Genomic DNA, 19,002 nt, shown 5'->3' on the forward strand with positions numbered 1-19,002 from the left:
CATGTGTTAGCAACAGCACTAAATTAGGGCCTGTTAACACCTTCCTGTTCAAACACCAGCAAAGCTACTACTCAGGTGGGTCTTCCTCATGTAGTGACATCATCCACTATTGTGTGAATCTATATATTTTCCACATAAATATACTGCTAAAGTACTAAAATGAGGAAATAATACACCTAATAAGTCTTTGAGAGTTAACTCTTAATTGTATTTTTTCTTAATGTATATTGCATATGCAAAATTTTGTCGCATTTCAGTAAGTACTATGGAAAAAGGGTGTTAAAAGTAACTCGATGATACTATCACTATGAACATTAAAAAATCATAAAATTATCAAGAGATAATTGTAATGGTTTCATAAAGAAATAAGTAATAAAGAGTGAACTGGAAATCAAAAGACCTGCGCCTTAATCTTAGTTTTACTACCAAGTAAATCTGTGAATTTGAATAATATATTTTTACTTTCTTTTTCTAATTAGTTAAAAAATAAAAAGGAGACAGAAAACTGTAATAGAAAATTGTTAAATTCATTCTTGCTTCAAAATCACACATTATAATATTTAGAAAGCATTTTTAAATGATATTCACTGTGTGAAACATTAAAGTAGAGGTTTATATTCAAGATTAATTGAAGTTCATTGAAGGCAAAGGTGAAATGTCTTTATAGAAATTTCATGGATTACCTTACACTGCATGAACACTCAGATTCTAATGGAATGAGAATGCTGTTTTGCCTAAACTAAAATTTTGAAGTAAAATTTCCATCCAAATTATTATGGAGCTGCAACTGATTAGCTGTTTTACTTAGCAAGTTGCTTAGCCTTTTTGAGCTAATTTCATCATTTGTGGAATGGGAATAAAATATACTTTACGGAATTGAAATAAAGTTCTGACAGCTCTTCGCATAAGCAGCCTGATGTGACCTCTGAAAATGGTTCGCTATTAACTTGACCCAGATAACCCCACAAAATCATGCAAGTTAGCCGGTTGAAATCTTCATGTTCCCTTTAAGACCACTCGTGAAACTGTGTAGGCCTTTAAGGGTATGCATATCCGAAAAGCCACCAAGTATCTGAAGGATGTCACTTTACAGAAACAACGTGTGCCATTCTGTTGTTACAGTGGTGGAGTTGGTAGATGTGCCCAGGCCAAACAGTGGGGCTGAATGAAGGGTCAGTGTCCCCAAAAGAGTGTTAAATCTTGCTGCACATGCTTAAAAATGCAAAGTGATGCTGAACTTAAGGGTTTAGATTCTTTGGTCATTGAGCATATCCAGGTGAACAAAGCTCCCAAAATATACTGCAGAACTTACAGAGCTCACGAGTGGATTAACCCCTACATGGGCTCCCCATGCCATATTGAAATGATCATTAATGAAAATGAGCAGATTGTTTCTAAACCAGAAGAGGAGGTTGCTCGGAAGAAAAAGATATCCCAGAAGAAACTGAAGACACAAAACTTATGGGCCAGCAGTAAATTCAGCACCAAATAAATTCTAATAAAGTAAAATCAGGAAAAAAAAAGAATTCTGCCATAAAAGAATTGTTCAGGTAATAGAACTTTTGGGCTGAGCTCTTATCAAAATTGTTCTCAAATTTTGCTTTCTCAGGACGTGGTCTGCTTCTTTTGTCTGCCTCTCCCTTCTAGAATGTACACTCCATAGTATATATTCCATTTTGTATATTGCTCTATCCTCAGCACCTGAAATACTGCTTGGCAAATGAGAGATGCAAATACGTATATTTATTTAGTGAACTAATTAGCGAACAATACCATTACCAAGTATTTAACTACAAAAAAGCTGCAGTCACAATTCACAAATGATAAAGTGCTTAATTGTGTTGATTTTGTAATTTACTATATATGAAATTTTAAGTGTTGTTAAATATTACGTAGTAACCTGGGTATTACTTTAATGCTATAGCCTTTCTCTAGCAAAACAACAAAGGATCATTTTCTCAAGATCGTTGCTGGCCTGTACACCCAACATAGATCCCTCCGACTCCTTTAGAGGGCTGCTGTTATACTGGGGACTTGCTTTGTGAATCCCAATAGCTAAACAAAATTAGAACTTTGAAAGCTTGAGTTTAGATTTCTCAGTATGGCCTTCTCCAACTAGCCCATTCCTACCTGGTAATGTTATGGTTGGAGTGAATTTATTGCTTTTGGCTCTAAAGTTCTGGACTTTCTTCTCATTCCCCCAACTATGGAAAAATACCAAATGTTTCTAGAAATTTTACATTTTTTAGGTCATTGATTATCTTTGTACTCAGAAGGAATGTATAAAAGACAAGATAAGGCCTGAAAACCTCAGATGCTTACAAAGGGCAGGAGAACATGGTAAATGAGTGAAGAGGTGAGGATAGTAAGAAATATAAGAACTATAATCATACTTTTTTATTGCACTTTGGTATCATCAGCATGTAACATAATAAATATGTGATATTAGAAATTAAATACCCACTTAAAAATAAGTGTTTTGGTTATGTTTTTCTTCTATAATTTATTATATTTTTATCTATTTTTATCTTGAATGAGAAATGTGACTTTTTCTATATCATCTGGGAGCAATATTAATTTTATTTGGATTAGTAATGTAAAAGCTTTTCACAGATTTTTTTTCCTTCAAAACATTCCTTGCACAATGATTTTTGTATATTTAAGATCTGAATTTATAGAATTCAGCTCCTGGTTAATTTTCAGAACTACACTTCAGTGTACTATTTACATTTTTTACCTCTTTACAATTATCAATATTAGCTGCAAAAAGGCAAACTGACCCAAGTTTGTTCATTTTTATAAATACTTGAAATCAAATAACTTTTTTAGAGTTTGATGTTTAGCTCCACGGAGGTAAACGTCACTTAAATTTCTGGAACGTTATTTCTGGATATGAATGTAGGCCAGATTTTTCTTGGTTAACTGAGTTTCCAAAAGGCACAATTTGATTAGAAATTTGATGGGTAAATGGATGATTCACTTGTGAAACTGCTTGTGAACACACTTATAAAGAAATGAGTATCATGTCAACCAAAGTTCCAATCTTTGACTAAATCTTCACTAATAATTCAGCTGACACTTTATAGATAACACAACTAATTTCTTACAACCATCCAAAAAAAAAATCTCGTTAGTCTCACACCACATCTGTTGTGCATACCATTCAAGTAAAGAAAGCATTGACATGTCTCCTGTAGTTCAAAGTGTGATAATGCATCCCTTCATAGTCTTCATTACCACATTCATGACACGTTCCCTTATTCTAAATTAAATGATTCCCATTGAATTGTGAAGTAAGTCTGTGTGACCTACCCCAACTGCCATCATAGGTTTATTTTGCAAAACAAGTCCAACATTTGCACTGACTTGCAGGACCCCCTGTTTACCTACTTGCAGTCCTGTTTACCCACTTTATTCATCACACAAAATAATTTCCTGATATGCCCATTATTGGCATGATGTCCAAAAGCTATGCAAACACTTAAAATTTTTTGGACACCATAAATAACTATAGGTAATTGAATAACGTTTATATTTTTTATATCTGTACTTTTATTGGCTGGGTGGGAAGGGAATAAAAGTGATTTAACCTTTTCATGCAACTTTGTACTATAATTCTCTTCACTCCAGCTTCAACATGCTAAGAACTCTTATTATACCTCAGATTTGCAAATGTTAGTTTTTGTCCAGGAAGCAGTTTCTGTTGGAATTAACCTTTTTGTAAATCCATCGTTGGCAAAAGGTTTTCGTGCCAAGAAATTTTTCTTAATACATTTTACACCATTATCATTGATGTAATTCCAGCCCTTGTTTTCAGTCCATTAAGTTTTTCATTAAGTTAAAATTGTCATTAAATGTCTGCTATTTTGGTCATAATTTTCACTGTGGTTAGTTTCATAATAGCTTAAGTCATGTGCATTTAGTATGATGTGCATTAATAGTTGTATGCAGTATTAGGCACGTAGGAATAGTTTTTTCTTCCACAGTAACATGCTCTTCTCATGAAACACTTGGCTATGTTTGCCTCATTTTTTCATTTTTGATGGAGAGAAAAACATTGTGATGTGATGATAACTGGCAAATCCCAATGCTAGGGAGATATTAAATAGTGGTAGGAATTATGATAAACCTGAAAACACCTGCCCAATGGCAGCAGTTTTTATAAATTTGGATTAGGTTTATCTGAAAACTCAAGATAACATTGCTTAAATAAAATATAAATGCATTTCTTTTGATAAAAGTCCACAAAGGCAGTCCTCAGCTGCTACGCTGTTTCCAAGATCATCAAGAAACTAGGCACTTCTTATCATTGCTCCCACACCTCCTCATTAGCAGTTTCCTCCTTGTGATTCAACATGATTTCAAGATTCATCTGTGTTACCGCATGTATCAGTACTTCATTCCTTATTTATTGTCAATATTCTATTGTATGGATGTATTACATTATATCTATCCGCTCATTAGTTGATGGTCATCTGGATTATTTCCACTTTTAATTATGAATAATGCTGCTATGAACATTTGCGTACAACTTTTTATGTGGAAATGGCTCAGTTCTTGGAATTAGCTATGTGCCAGTGAACAAAACAGGCCAAGTCCTTTGCTGTGCTTGAATATTTAAATTGAGAATGGAAGTTTTTAGCATGACTTTAAAACTGAGACTGAAGAAATGGAAATGGAATTAGAGTAATTAGTTTTTAAAAGATGAGAATTTATGGTCCTGTACAAAATTGAGAGAAAAACAATAGGGTAAATATGAAAATCAGATATATTGTTGAAAAGTGCACAGGAGTTAAAAAGATAGAGAAAGGGAATGAGAAGTGGGGAGGGTGGGGAACAGCATTAAAATTTATTAGGGCAGGCAAGAAAGTCCTCACTGAAAAGGATGAATTTTGAGTAATGGCCTGAAGTAAATGAGGGAGCTAGCTGTGCAGGCATCTATGAAAGGACTATTCCAGATGTCAAGTGCAAAGGCCCTGAAGCAGAAGCATGGATAGACTGTCTAAAGATCGGCAAGACAGCCAAATGGGAAAGAGTAATGGGTATAAGGATTGGAGACAATGTCAGGTTAAGAAGGGCCTCATAGGTCCCTGAAAGGGTTATGGGAAGTCATTGGAAGGTTTTGAACCAAGAGAGAGACGTAATCTGACTTAGATTTTAATATCACTTTTGTGTCAGTGTGGAGATCGGTTGAAGAGGAAGCAAAGGATCCAGTTAAGAGTCTTATAATCCAAGCAAGGGTTGATGGTGGTGGTTTCAGGGTGTTGGACGTGTATCAGAAAGGCATGGATGTGAGAAAAATTGGAAGGTATTTCACAGTGTGCCTTTTTTATATTTAAGGCATGTGAATATATTACCTTTCAAAAATAATAATTTGAAACAATTCTAGATGGATTATAGATCTAAATTTAATAAGGAAAACCCATAAATTTTAGAAAACCAAAAATGAGTATGACTTCAGAAAAAATGTTTCTAAAATAAGAGCCAAAAAGCATAAAGCATAAGAGAAATATTGATACATTTCACTATTTTTGAAATAAATTTGATAAAATTTAAAAGCTAAGAATAAAAATTCTCATAAAATTAAAATATAAGCCCTAGATTGAGAAAAGAGGTTGTAAAACATAACTGACAATATTAGCACAAATCAACAAGAAAATATATAATTCTATGTAAAAATAAGCAAATGAGATAAAAAGTGTACACATTGAGATCTGAGGCCACATTCTCTACCTGTGCACCAAATCCCATCCCTCTCACTTCCTCAAAGACATCACTACAACAGTTGTCCTCTTTCCAGCACTAGCAGTTTTTCCTCCTCCACTAAGTTTTTCTAAAGTATACAAATGTGCATTAAATGTCATCTATTTAAAAAATGGTAACTAGACCGAACCCTTCTTCCTGTCATTATCTCATTTCTTCACTCCTTTATATAACAAAAATCCATGATAGAATTATCTAAACTGGTTTTCTCCAATTTCTCTCTTTCTACTTACTCTTGAAACTCCATTCAGGTTTTTCATTCCTTTCATTCTTCCAAATCTGCTCTTGTTGAGGTCAACCAAATGGCTTCCATATTGCTAAATCAGTGGTCACTTTCTTGTTCTCAACTTATAGCATTTGACATAGGTGATCACTTCCTCCACCTTGAAGTACTTTCTTCCCTTCCTATGATAAAAGTTTGGATTATTGTTTAGCAAATATTCTCACGCTTCCACTGAGTGGACTATGTTTTTCTACCCCTGCCCTTCATGTTGTATTTGACTGTGTGACATACAGTAGCCAATGGAATATTAGCCAACTTTGTGTGAGCAGAGGCCTTAAATGTGTTTCAGTGACTCAAGCAGAGGCCCCTACAGCATATAGGCTTTGGATTGGCTCTTGTACCCCACTTATCTACCATGGGATCTTCAGGTGGTTGCTGCCTTTCATTCTGGGCTCTAGCATGAACACACATGGAACAGATTTAAGCTTAATCTTCAACCTAAAGCAGAGCTATTCAGCTGAGCACTGCCTAGGTCAGCTGAACTGCAACCAACCTGCTAATCTGTGGGTATGACAAGTATATAGCTATACGCTACTGAGCTTTGGAGTTATTTGTAATACAGCATTATTGTTGCAATAGATGGATAACCGATTATCTTCCAGGATATATCACTCTCCTGACTTTACTCCAACCTCAGTTCTGTTCCTTCTCAGGCAGTTCTGTTTACCAGTGTCTGCTTATTTCCCTAACCACTTAGTACTGGAGTGTCCAGGACTCAGTTCTTAAACCCCTCGTCTCACTTGTTGCTTCTAGTCATTTCTCATGTCTTAAATACCATCTGGAAGTGTACTACTCCCAAATTTATATCGCCAACACTTTCTTGAACTCTATAACCAACTGCATACTTGACAATCCCACTTAGATATACAAGAAATATCTCAAATTATAACAATTTCCCAAACGAATCTTGACTATTCCCCTCCCAACTTTCTTCCCTCATGGTCTTCCTCTTAATAGTACATGGCAACTCTCTTTATCCAGTTTTTCAAAGTAAACACCCAGAAGAATGTTTCAACTCCTTTTTCCCCTTCTCACACCCCACATCAGATCCTTAAGAAATCCTGTTGATATTACCCTCAGAATATATTTTTAAAACCTGATTACCTTTACAACTACCAACCTGGTCAAGGCACTTTTATCTCTCATTTCGATTTTTCAAGATCTTCCTAATCATCTCTTTGCTTCTGCGCTTTCACTTACCCACCCCTAACCTATTCTCAAAAAAGTTGCCAGGGTACTCCTCTTTAAAATTTCAGTCAGATGATACCACTTCTCTAAAAATACTTCCCTTAACTCTTTGACCTCACTTCTTACTACTGTTGTCCTCAATCACTCCAATTCAACCACTCGCCTCCTTTATGTTATACGAACATGAACATCCCAGGCACGCTCATGCTCTGAGGACTTTAGCCTTGCCGTTGCCACTGTTAACCGGATAGGCACATAGTTTGCCACCTCACCTCTAAAATTTTGGCTCAAATGCTGCTTTCCACTGAGGTCTTCTCTATCCACATTAACATTGCAGTTACCCACCTCCAAAGCTTCATCCCCTTTCCTCTTTTATTTTTCTTTGTAGCACTTAACATGAACACTGAATATTTTATTTATTCATCTATCGTCTGTCATCCCCAGGTAAAATGAATGCACACTCCACAAGAACAGGGGATTTTTTGTTGTTGTTTTATTGTGTGTGGAATCTTCAGGACCTGGAACGTAGTAGCATTGAATCAATATTTGTTAAATGAATGAGTATTTGACTTGCATATTTGAAATTTCATAAATATATGGATTGTGACAGACTCAAAGACAAATATCATTAAGCAATGGTCTCTAATTCCCAAAAGATTTCCCAAATCTACTAAATGACCTGTTATAGTTATGAAAGCAAAGTTTATCTAAAAGGTAGTAGAAACCCTTGAATTCTAGCTTCTCTTAAATTTGAACTTTCTTCTTTTTGTTTGTTTTGCTTTCCTTTCAGTGGTTACTATGTGGTCTCTCAAAGTTTTAAATTCAACTTTTAGGACCTGATGTTCAATGCAATAGGATTAGCCGAACCCTGTATGTGAGGAAAATGTGCTCCTGGCCCACGGAGCGTGATCCCTATCCACCCACCCCAGTAATCTTGATACCACTGGTCACCTTTGTAAGGTGCCTGGATCTGACTGCAACCCCTGAGGTTATTTTTCAGGCTTCTGGAAAATAATTCAATTTTAGTTTATGGTTTTGATTTTTAAATAGATAACTTATTTGGGCTCCTGGTTTGCATTTCAGCTATTGACGCCATGATTCCAAAACATAACGGTGGTTTAAAGAATCATAACCAGATACAGGGCAGGTAAGTTAAAAAATAATGGAGTGCACAGACACATGCATAAGGTTCATCCTCACCCCACTCCCCAATCCAAAAGTAGTACATGAGGAGAAAGTTTGCTAGTCTTTTTTTCTCTGCAGCAGTTGCTGTTACTAACCAGGAAAGAAATTAGATTAGATGATATACAATTTCCTCTTCATTGCACCAAAAGCCCCCTCCACTTACCAGTATTTGCAGCAATTCTCTAGTTTCTTAATAAACGGGATGGACCTGCCTCAACTTGGGCTCCTCGCGCTGATTGATTGAGTCTGGTCTCCATTTTATGTAAGAATCGACCCTCTGAATAGCCTTTTCAGGAGCAGGGACGCTCGTATTCCTCCTCTCTGCCGCAGGTATCACCCTTGGCCAGGTTTGCCTCATTTCAGATAGTTCTGCAACTCATTCCTGAATCATGCCTGACGACAAATTTCGCAGACTTTGTTAAGCCAAGAGATAACCTCAGGTGAGATGACCTGATGGCATTTGTGCTCAGAAAGAAATATAATAAGTCTATCAGCCAAAATCGATATCCCAAAGCAGCCAATAGTCATACCCTGTCCCGGGCCACGCACTCAGCCTCGCGACTAGCGGCGCGGAGCCGAGCGGAGGCGGAGCGACCGAGGCGCGCCCCAACCCGCCGCTCCCTCCCCGGCCTGCGGCTGCTCCTCCCACCGGCCCCACGCGGGTACCTGGCGGCGGCCGCACTAGCGGGCGGGCTGGGGGCGGCGCTGCGCAGCGTCACGCAGCTGGGTGGGAGAGCCAGCAGGTGACATCCCGGCCGCCGCCTCCCACTTTCCAGCTTGGTCGGCGACGGGGGCAGCAGGGGCCGCTGTCAGGAGCTCTGCGCTCGCGCCGCCGTCCGCCCCCGCTGGCTGCTCTCGCGCGCGCCGGGCGCTTTGGCTCCGCTCCCCACGGGGTGAGTGCGGGGCTCTGGGTCCGCAAGCTGGAGCCAAACTTTTCCTGGGTGCGAGAAGAGATGGGGGACGGGAGAGGGACCTCGAGAGCAGGTTGTCGGAAGCAGTCGGAGGGAGGAACTTGGGCTCGGCACGCGGGGAGTAGGATCCGAGTGTGGGAGACTCGAGAAGCCTGGCCGGGCCTTCCCGCGCCTCGGATGGGGGTGGGAGGTGTTCGGAAGTTTCCGTACCACAGCTGAGGTGCGGAGGGCAAAGGCCCTTACCCCCATTAGAGGGCGTGGCCGCGGAGTTCACCTGCGCCCTCCGTGGGGAGCGCCCCCGCCGTCCCTAGAATCCCAAAGGGACGGTGGGCCCCGGCCTCACCAGGCTTTGTGCAAGGCCCCCCCCCCCGCCATCCCCCCAAGCGCTTCCACGAGGCGCGGGCGCTGCTGTTCCGGCCGGATAGGCAGAGGCGCTCGCCAGTGGCACTGGGAGAGAGAAGGACCTGCTCGACCTTGGCCACGGAGGTCACTTCCCCAGCTCCGGATCTGGCCTCGCTAGGAACCCCCTAGAATTCCCGAGTCCCTTTCTTCCTGCTTTCTTCCCTTCTGGGGCGCTTTTCTGTCCTTGAGGCCAGAATGAAATTGAGGCAATGCGTTTGCAGCGGGGCGCTGCCTCTTTGGCTCCCTGAGCTGCATCCTGTCCTGGCGGCTGCTGGCCGTGGAAGTGAGTGATGAGTACAGAGCAGTGGAACAGGTCGTGCCAGACATGGAAATGGGAAAGCCTGTTGTTTCACTTACGAAATGGGCCTCTACCCGGATCAGTCAGCCCTGATTCAAACTTACCGGATGCGGAGACAGCGCTCTTTTGAGTTCCTTGGGGAGCTGGGACAGGAAAGGTCCGGTCTCTACCCGGTATAGCTCCCTGTGTTGTTGGGGAAACTAGTCCCACACCGACTTAAGAATAGTTTCGGTGAGCCAAACCTTTACCTTCTTGCTGAGATAGCCCATCGGAAAGCGTTTTCACTTAACCCTGAACTCGCCCGTTAGTCTTTATTTCACCCACTTTTATTGTTTAACTGCTGTGAAAGTCATGGATACTTTGTGGCTGCCCCTTGTCTTCTTACCTTTCAGTTATTAATTCCCTTTGTAGTTTCTGCTCCTACCTCAGGCCAAAAAATTGTTTTTCCCAAGGTCACCGAGGACTAAAAAACAAAAAACAAAACAAAAAAACAAAAACAATCTTTTTTCCTCCAACGGCAGATATTTATCGAGTTCTTTATATGCAGGGCACTGTTCTAAGAACTTGAATTAACTCTTAATCCTCCCATTGTTCCTGTGAGGTAAATGATATTATCCTTATTTGGGGGGTGAAAAACTGAGACACAGTAACTTGCTCAAGGGCACACAAGTAGCAGTAGGGGATTCCAGCTCAGGCCGTGTTTCAGCGCTGGGGCTGTTAACCACTGTGCACATTGCCTCACCTACATGTCCTTTCTTTGTCTTGATTTTCCTAAGTACTGTGCTTTGTCAAGCATCACTCACCAGGCTCTCTTTCTCAGGCCCCTCTTTTCCTTCTTGTGTGGCTTTGCACTAGTTTAGGTTCTTCTTTTTAAGATTTCATAGAACCTTGTTACTTCAATTATCGCCTCTACTTATTCGGTTTGAGATTCTGTATTTTCCTTGTGTCTTACTAAGTTTGAGTGTAGCATCTCTTACTCAGTACATATTGTAATATTCCATTTGGACTTGCTCTGTTTTGCCCCAAAGCATTTCTAGTTGACATCATTTCTATCAGGAGCCCCACTGTTATCCTAGTCACCCAGACGCCAAACTCTTCAACCATGAAATCTCTTCTGTTGAACTTTTCTCTCATCTCTTCCTTCTAGCCTTCACCAGTCTCTCTCCACCTCAACACCAAACATGAATTTATTCCTTAGCTCATGTCATTTTTTATTGTTTTTATTGCCTTTTATAAATGCTTATGTCCACAAAAAGATTGTAAAAAACTTAGGATATTACATCTTCAGGTCTTAAACTAGCAGTTGCTTGATAAATGTTTGCAGAATATGATCAATTTGAATTAAGGTAGCGCAAATCAGGTGGGTTTGATGATAGTAGAAAACTTTGAAATTTTTAAGCCAGGTTTTACAAGATAATAAAGATTTTTGCATTGGTAGACATGGGGGAGCTGGCAGGCCTTGCAAAAGAAGAGAAAAGTGTCTGCCAACTCCATTCTGGCTAAACATTGCACTCAGATATGTAATGAAGTAAGACCGTATCGGCAGAGAACCACGAATCCTAAATTTGTCTTAGCAAAACAAGATATGAAACCACAGTGCTACAAAAAAATACCATTTTTATTGAAAAATATAACATACATTAAATGCACAAAGCATAAATTAAGCAGATACCACAGTAGATATATTTGGCTATATGACTGTCTTATTCTGGCAGTAGATATGATAGTTGGATGAGATAGCAGACAGGCCAGATAGAAATCTTTCTCCCAAAACCTCTGTATAAGATATGAGCCTGGATTAATCCCAAGAGGCATTGTCAAGAAAGAATTGGCTTTGCTTGGGGAGGTTTGAGTTGAGGAGAAAAGACTGGAAGTAGGTACCAAAACAGTGAGGTTAGGGAGCCAAGAAGAGAATTCTGACCCACTGAGCTTAATTCTGATACAATGAATATTTTTGCCATTTTACCTTTGTCTCCCTTCTCTTTTTCTATGCATGTTTTCCTACATTACTCCATATAGAATTTTAGTATTCTGTGTTTTCCATATACTATATTATAAGCATTTTTCATCTTATATAATTTCCAAAAGGCCTGTTGTTTATGTTATAGTCCAGTAATTACAATGTGATTTACTTATCGAGTCCTCTATTTTTGGACAAGCATGTTAGCAACAAATTATAAACAACCTAAGTTACAGTAATACTTATCTTTGCAGAGAGATATATCATTGAATAAATCGGGGTTTCTTTGTGATAGTGTTGTAGAAGTAGAATTACTTTGTCAATAAATATGGTAATTTTTATGGTTCTTAATACAGATTTCTAAAATTCTAGAAATTTTAGAAACTGGATGTGATATGCCTACTTTTTTTCCCCTGAAGGAGCAGCAATTCACTTCAATAAGAACTACTTTTGCATGTTGGTACTGCATCAGTTTCCTAGGGCAGCTACAACAAAGCACCACAAACTGTATGGCTTAAAACAACAGAAATTATTGTCTCACAGTTCTGGAAGATTGAAGTCTGAAATCAGGGTGTCAGCACTGTTGATCCTTCTGAGGGCTTTGAAGGAGAATCTGTTCCACGCCTTTCTCCCGGCTCCTGATGACGGTGACTGTCATTGGCTTGTAGACATTATATTTCAATATCTGATTCCATCTTCACATAGCATTCTCCTTGTGTGTCTGTCTTCACATAGCCATTTTCTTATAAGGACACCAGTCATATTAGATTAAGGTATGACCTGATCTTAACTAATTACATCTGTAAAGACCCAGTTTCTAAATAATGTCACATTCTAAGGCACTGGGGGTTGAGATGTCACCATATTTTTAGTGGCGGGGGGAGGCAGTCACAATTCAGCTCATAACCAGACTATGGTAGACATTGGGATGTACATAAAAGAAAGCCTCTGTTCTTAAGTAATAGCTAGTTGAAGAAATAAGACGTTTCCTAATTTGTTTGTTTCTTCTCCTACAAGTACAAACATCAGTTTCAGGATACAGAAGAATGCTATTTACCAATTTTGGAGCACTTGTAAATGCAAAGCATGTCGAATGGAGAGATAACCTTGAATTTCAATAATACACATCATATAGCTTGGCTTGGAAAGAAGCATGCCATAAACATATATTTAGAGAAGAATCTATCTTATATGTGTTTCTGTGACTCATTCAGTTTAGACCACAAATTATAAAAAAGTTGAAAACTAATGCAAATTTGTCATTTTTAAGATTGGTCTTCTAAATTGACATGTTCAATTATTTCTAATTTATTTAGGTATATTAAAACCACACTATTACATTATCAAGTAAAATTATTTTTTAAATGATAGAAGTAAGCACACCATCATAAATATTTCTATTAGCCAAGTGAAATAAGTTACCATATAACTTAAAAGTCTGCCATGTTAAAGATAAGTTTTCATCCATCTGAAGAAGCAACCATACAGGCCATGAACACCAGCAGCCCAGCTTCTTTGTCTCCTTTACTGTAAGGTGATAGAGCCAAATCTACTCCAAATTAGGAAGTTTCAGAAACTGCATATTCAAAAAACATTTGAATGTCAGCTTTGTGTCAGGCAGGATGCTAAAGCCAATCCAAGTCTGTGTGGGTGAGGGAGGCAGACAGTTACAACACAGTATGATAAACGATAATTAACAAAAGACAGGGTGTTGGGAAAGCCGAGTAAAGACAAACAGAGTTATCCAAAGTGGGAGTTAGGGCAGCAGAGAAATGGGATGAAGCTGGAAAACCAAACTTAAGGCCTAGAGAATGTCAATATCATCAGAGATTTGGAAATACTGCACGGTCATTGCAGAGGAGGGTGTGAGATGAGGGTGCCTAAGCATGCATGGGCCAGGGTCCTGAGAGCCTTGTTTGACCTACTAAAGATTTATGATTTTATCCTAAAGTTAGTGGAGAGCCATTGGAGGCCTATAAGAAGGGAAAGGACCTGTTAAGATTTGTATTTTAAACACAGTCCTCTGACATTTACAACTTCACCTCTCTGAAACCTCTCCTGTTAGAGGTTCTGTCTCATTTCTCTATCTGATCTGTCTCATATGTCATCTCTCTCTCTGATCTGGAAAAGACAGCTGCCTTCATTGTTTACCTTAGATATTTCGATTATGCTCAGTTTGCATAGCAATTTGGAACAGAAAATAAACGTCATGAGTGTCCTCTGTGCCACACGTTTATAGAATGCTCATGCCTGCATTTAAATTTTGAACCCTTTGTTGACAATCATGAGGTGAAAAGTTTTGGCATCTTTTGACTATCAGTAATAGTTTTAGGAAGATACTTTACATGCATTTTCTCATGAATCTTCTGAACCCAGCAAGGTGTGCACCATAATCCTCATAGTAGGCATGGGTACAGAAAAGAAGAAAGGTCCTCAGATAAAGAAAGCGGAATGGGCACTTAGCATATACTGTTAGAAGTATGCAGCCAAGATTTAAACCCAGGTGTAATTATAATGTTCAGGCTATTTCCATTCTACATACTAATTTTGTGGGTTGATGTTTTAGAGAGTGTAAGAGAGACTCTAAGGCTCTGATACCATACGATAGTTTTGTGTGGATGTTAGGGCAATCATAAACATAAACCTGATTTAGACTCTTTAGGATGAGTGGTAGAAATGTGAGAATTAGAAAAAGAGGGTTTGCTAGCAGTCCCTCACCTAAATACTCCTTCCTTCTGTCCCACATTTCTGGGTTTTGTCTTAATAGCATATTTGTGATTTGTTTGTTTCTTTTTTTGTGATTAAATGATATAATGGTACATAATCAACTCCTACTTCTTATTTTAAATTAGGCTTTTAGCATCCATATAACACTTAAGTTTATTTTAATAATGTAAACCATTATGTAGACACTAGAGCTGGTTCTTACCTTTCTTCAATGATTTCCATAAAAATTGTAAGCAAAAATACATAGTATAGCATTCGTTAGAGTCTATTAATCTTGATAAATTTCTTAGTGCTATTAAGTTGACAAGTTGTATTGGGCAAGATAAAACTTATTCTAGATTCAAATACTAATTATAGAAATGTTATTTTCTAAACCTTTATAAGTTAGTGAAAAAAGACTGAACTTATAAAATGAGAAAAATAAAAGTATGTTTTATAATAATAGCATTTACTGAACACTTGATATATGCTGAACATTTTTGAAGTTCCTAAATTGCCCCACCCCATCCTTGTATGTGAGTAACAACATTATTTACTCCTTATACTTTACTGTAGATTATGAATGGGACAAAGATTATGCCTCCCCCATTGTACAGGTGAGAAAACCAAAGCTCAAAGCAGTGCAATGATATACCTAGTCCTGAGACCCATGTGTTACAAAACCTAACCCTGAACCACTACTAGAAGTGTGAAAGAAGAAAAATACACTATCTTAGCAAAGATGACTAAACTAGCCAGGCCAAGCCATAGCTATCTCATCTAACAACTCTTCTCTGTCTTCATTCTTAAACTTGAGTTTGTCATCCCCTTTAGATGACCGTCTAAGAATCACACGGAAGAAGCATTTGTGGGTCTGGGTAAAAGTGAGGTCAAAGGAGAGTTAGTGCCTACTGCTTTGCTGGGCACCCCCTTAAAAATCTGTCAGCCCCCAGCCTTTGGTCTTCATCACTTTATCAGTAGACAGAGCAAGGACAGGCTGTTGGCCATCCCTTTATTAACAAGCAAATGTGTGCTACGGCTGCTGCTACCTACTACTTTTTCTCTTCCTTGTCTTTCTTTGTCTTTATATGTCATGAAAAAAAATCTTTCATAAGGAAAATATTAGTTCTTATTGCAACCCTCTGTGATATGTTCTCTGAACTTAATTCTAGAGAACAAAAATCTGAAACTCCAAGAAACGTAAGTGATTTTTGCTTCGATCACCCAGGTGGTGAGTGGCAGACCTGAGTCTAGAATACGATATTCTGTCTATACACCCTACCACTTACTACTACATGTGACCTTAGAGTCTCTTTTCTCATCTCTGGAGAAAAAGAATGGGGTAGGGCAGATAATATGATTGTGAAAGGTTGGTATGTGATAGTATATAATTTACATTCCACCTCCGCACCTCACCCTAAAAAAAGTTTGAAATGCTCACCATAAATAAAGGTCCAAACATAGAAGGGGAAAATCTAGCTAATGTAGTTATGATAAATGGAGCACTAAATTTTAACTGCTAGCTGGGAGCTCATATTTAAAGCGTCAGAGAATGTTTCCACAACTTTAATGGTTTGGTTTTTAACTATTAAACATAAATTTGTAAGGTGTTTATTTTTTCCCCTAGAAATGAATTGTAAACTAGATTTATCAAGTAGGTTCTTATAAAGAGTATCTTGAATTGCTTCATGTATAATACTTTGAATGGCAATTTTGCTAAAGATGCAAAGATATTCTTTAAGTTAATATCGGTTTTTGATAATTCATTTATTATGGACATTAATGAAGGTAATCTCTAAATTCATTTCTCTAAAGTCTCTAGGACTAGATTAATAAAGTGTAGGTTTTTATAATGATCCACAATAACAACTGACATTAGGTGGAGCAGGACCTCATTAACCTGAGCTTGGTCTATGGATAAACTTTGAAAAGTCCATAAACTCCCCAAAACATCAAATTTATGTATTTATATACTCTCTGCGAAGGAGGTCCATAGCACCATAGTCTCAAAGGTTAAAAACGATTTAGGAAAGACATGAAATAATATATGTAAGATGCTTAATAAAATTTAACTTAACCGTATGTATGAAAAGGATTAGCTTTTAATGTTAATGTTAGAATTAGGCATATAATGTTGACATGAACTAACTATGTAGACTTTATCCATGCTATAAGGACACAATTAGCACAGATAGTTAGAGCCTAGAACAGAGATATCTCCTGCATCCACGGCAGTTTTCCTGTCTGTTTTCCTAGTTCTCTAAGAGTAAAGGTTTCTATTTTACATGTTAGATCAATAGTTGCTTGTTTACAAAATAAACATTGGCTGTAGACACTGAAGTTGTAAAAATCTAGAAGTCATCTCCTCTCCTTATTTCTTTATTTCATGCCTACAGACAAGTTAGTAGCAATCCTGTCACCTTTGTCCACAAAATGTATCCTGAATCTGTCTCTTTCAATACATTTCTAATCCTATTGTCTCCCTACCATCAATTCTGTAATGAGCAACCAAATTAATTTTTAAAAACAAGTTAGATGATGCCACAGCTTTGCTTAAAAGCCTCTGATGAGAGGTTCAGTTTGCGAGATGTGAAGGTCATGGTGGCCAGTCATGTCCCAGGTGGACGGGACGTCACAAAGTTGGATGGTGGCGATGTTCGCACAACAGTACGAATACTTAATACCACTGAACAATGTACTTAAAAATAGTTAAAATGGTAAATTTTATGTGTATTTTACCATAACTTTTTAAAATAGAAAAATAGTCATGCTGAAAAATGAGAAACCTCTGATGGTTTCCCTTTATACCTAGAATAAAAGTCTGGCTCTTTAACTGAGGCCTCAAGACCCTCCCTGCCCACTTCTCCAGGTCACCTAGCAACACTCTTCTTGTTCCCTGCTTTCTGTTATTCTGACATGCTGAGTTTGTTCCTGCCTCCAGGCCTTTGCCCTTGCTGTTGTCTCCTCCAAGACCACTGCCCACTCAGATCTTCTCAAATGTTCTAGATCTTTCTGTCTTCTCTTGCAGTCCTCTGCTTTTGTGACTCTCTCACATCACTCTGTCATATTTCATTTCTTCATAACTTTTGCCACTATGTGTCTTATTTATGTTTGTGTTCATCTTTGTTTACTTCTGTGTCTTCTCACAAAAAAAGTAAACTCCATGAGAACAGGGACCTTGCTGTATGTATTCTTAGTGTGAAGAAGGGTGCTTGGCATGTAGTAGATGCCCAGATATTTATTGAATAAATGAATAGAGACGTGGCCCTTACCCCCAGGACCTTACCGTTTCTGATATTGAGTCTCAGGAGCTCTGAGTTGTAATTATAAACAAGGTCTTTGAGAGCCTCTCAGGTAGTTCTCACACAGAGAATGGGCAACTTGTTCTGCTTGAAGTAAAATGATATGGGGAAGGAAGATAAAGAGAGAATGATGTTGGGGGCAAAGGACTCAAAAACACATGCACTATTTCCTCTCATCTAAGGGTGGAGAGAAACTTTTCATCTCTTCTATCTCCCTCCCCATTTAAAAGGAAAACAAGAGATAACAAAAATATAGCTATATATCCATATCCATGAATGAACCCTGCCCAAGCCAAGCTTAAAATGTAAAGTGGGTAAGATATTGTATATCACATTCCCAGAAACACCTGACTCCTCTAGACCATTTTCTCTTCGAGGGCCCATTATGAGCACATATTAGTCAATAAGACGATCTTGCCAAAAATGAGATCAAAATCTTACCAATCTTTCTGTCACTTCAGAATTCTCTTATCTAGAATGAGTGACAATCAAAACTCACCCTTTGTATTCTGCTGTCATACTGCAGCTAGTTTTGTGGATAAATGGACTTGTATGTGCATATTTTTCATTAGTATTTTTCTAAATATAGAAAAAGGTATAGAGATTTATGATATAGATAAATTTTCTGTGCTTGACGTAGGAAATCATACTTTCATATAATCAGTAAAAAATCAGATTATTTTCTGACTAATATTAGGTAGATGCTGACTTTAGAAATATGGAAAACATAACAAAAACAAAAACAAAAACTTGTAACAAATAAGAAAACAGACATCACCTGTAATCCCAGTGTTGATGTAAGAAATGTCCAAACCCATAGAGAATTTTTATAAGAGTTTATTTGAGCCAAACTGACAATATATACCAAGGAGCAAGATCTCAAGTGCTCCAGACAATAACTTTTGCAGCTGCTTTTATGCATTGAAACAAAGGAAGGGATGTAAGAAAGATTGGAGAAAGCAAGACAGGGATTGGATTAGAGGATAGTTAAGGTTATGTGCTCT

General features: G+C 38.2%; 1 protein-coding gene and 1 pseudogene across 1 annotated transcript in view; both read left to right on the forward strand.

Annotated features, from left to right (window-relative positions):
- The first annotated feature begins 931 nt into the window (after positions 1-931).
- LOC107506374 lies at positions 932-2,474 on the forward strand (annotated as a pseudogene).
- Positions 2,475-9,133: 6,659 nt separating this feature from the next.
- ELOVL7 (ELOVL fatty acid elongase 7) overlaps positions 9,134-19,002 on the forward strand; it is a 72,835-nt gene continuing 62,966 nt past the window's right edge. The window contains exon 1 of the mRNA XM_016137056.2: positions 9,134-9,312. The gene's annotated coding sequence lies outside the window, so the exon portion shown is untranslated. The remainder of the gene's footprint in view (positions 9,313-19,002) is intronic.

Source organism: Rousettus aegyptiacus, unplaced genomic scaffold (genome assembly GCF_014176215.1).
Source record: "Rousettus aegyptiacus isolate mRouAeg1 unplaced genomic scaffold, mRouAeg1.p scaffold_m13_p_8, whole genome shotgun sequence".
Lineage (NCBI taxonomy): Eukaryota > Metazoa > Chordata > Mammalia > Chiroptera > Pteropodidae > Rousettus > Rousettus aegyptiacus.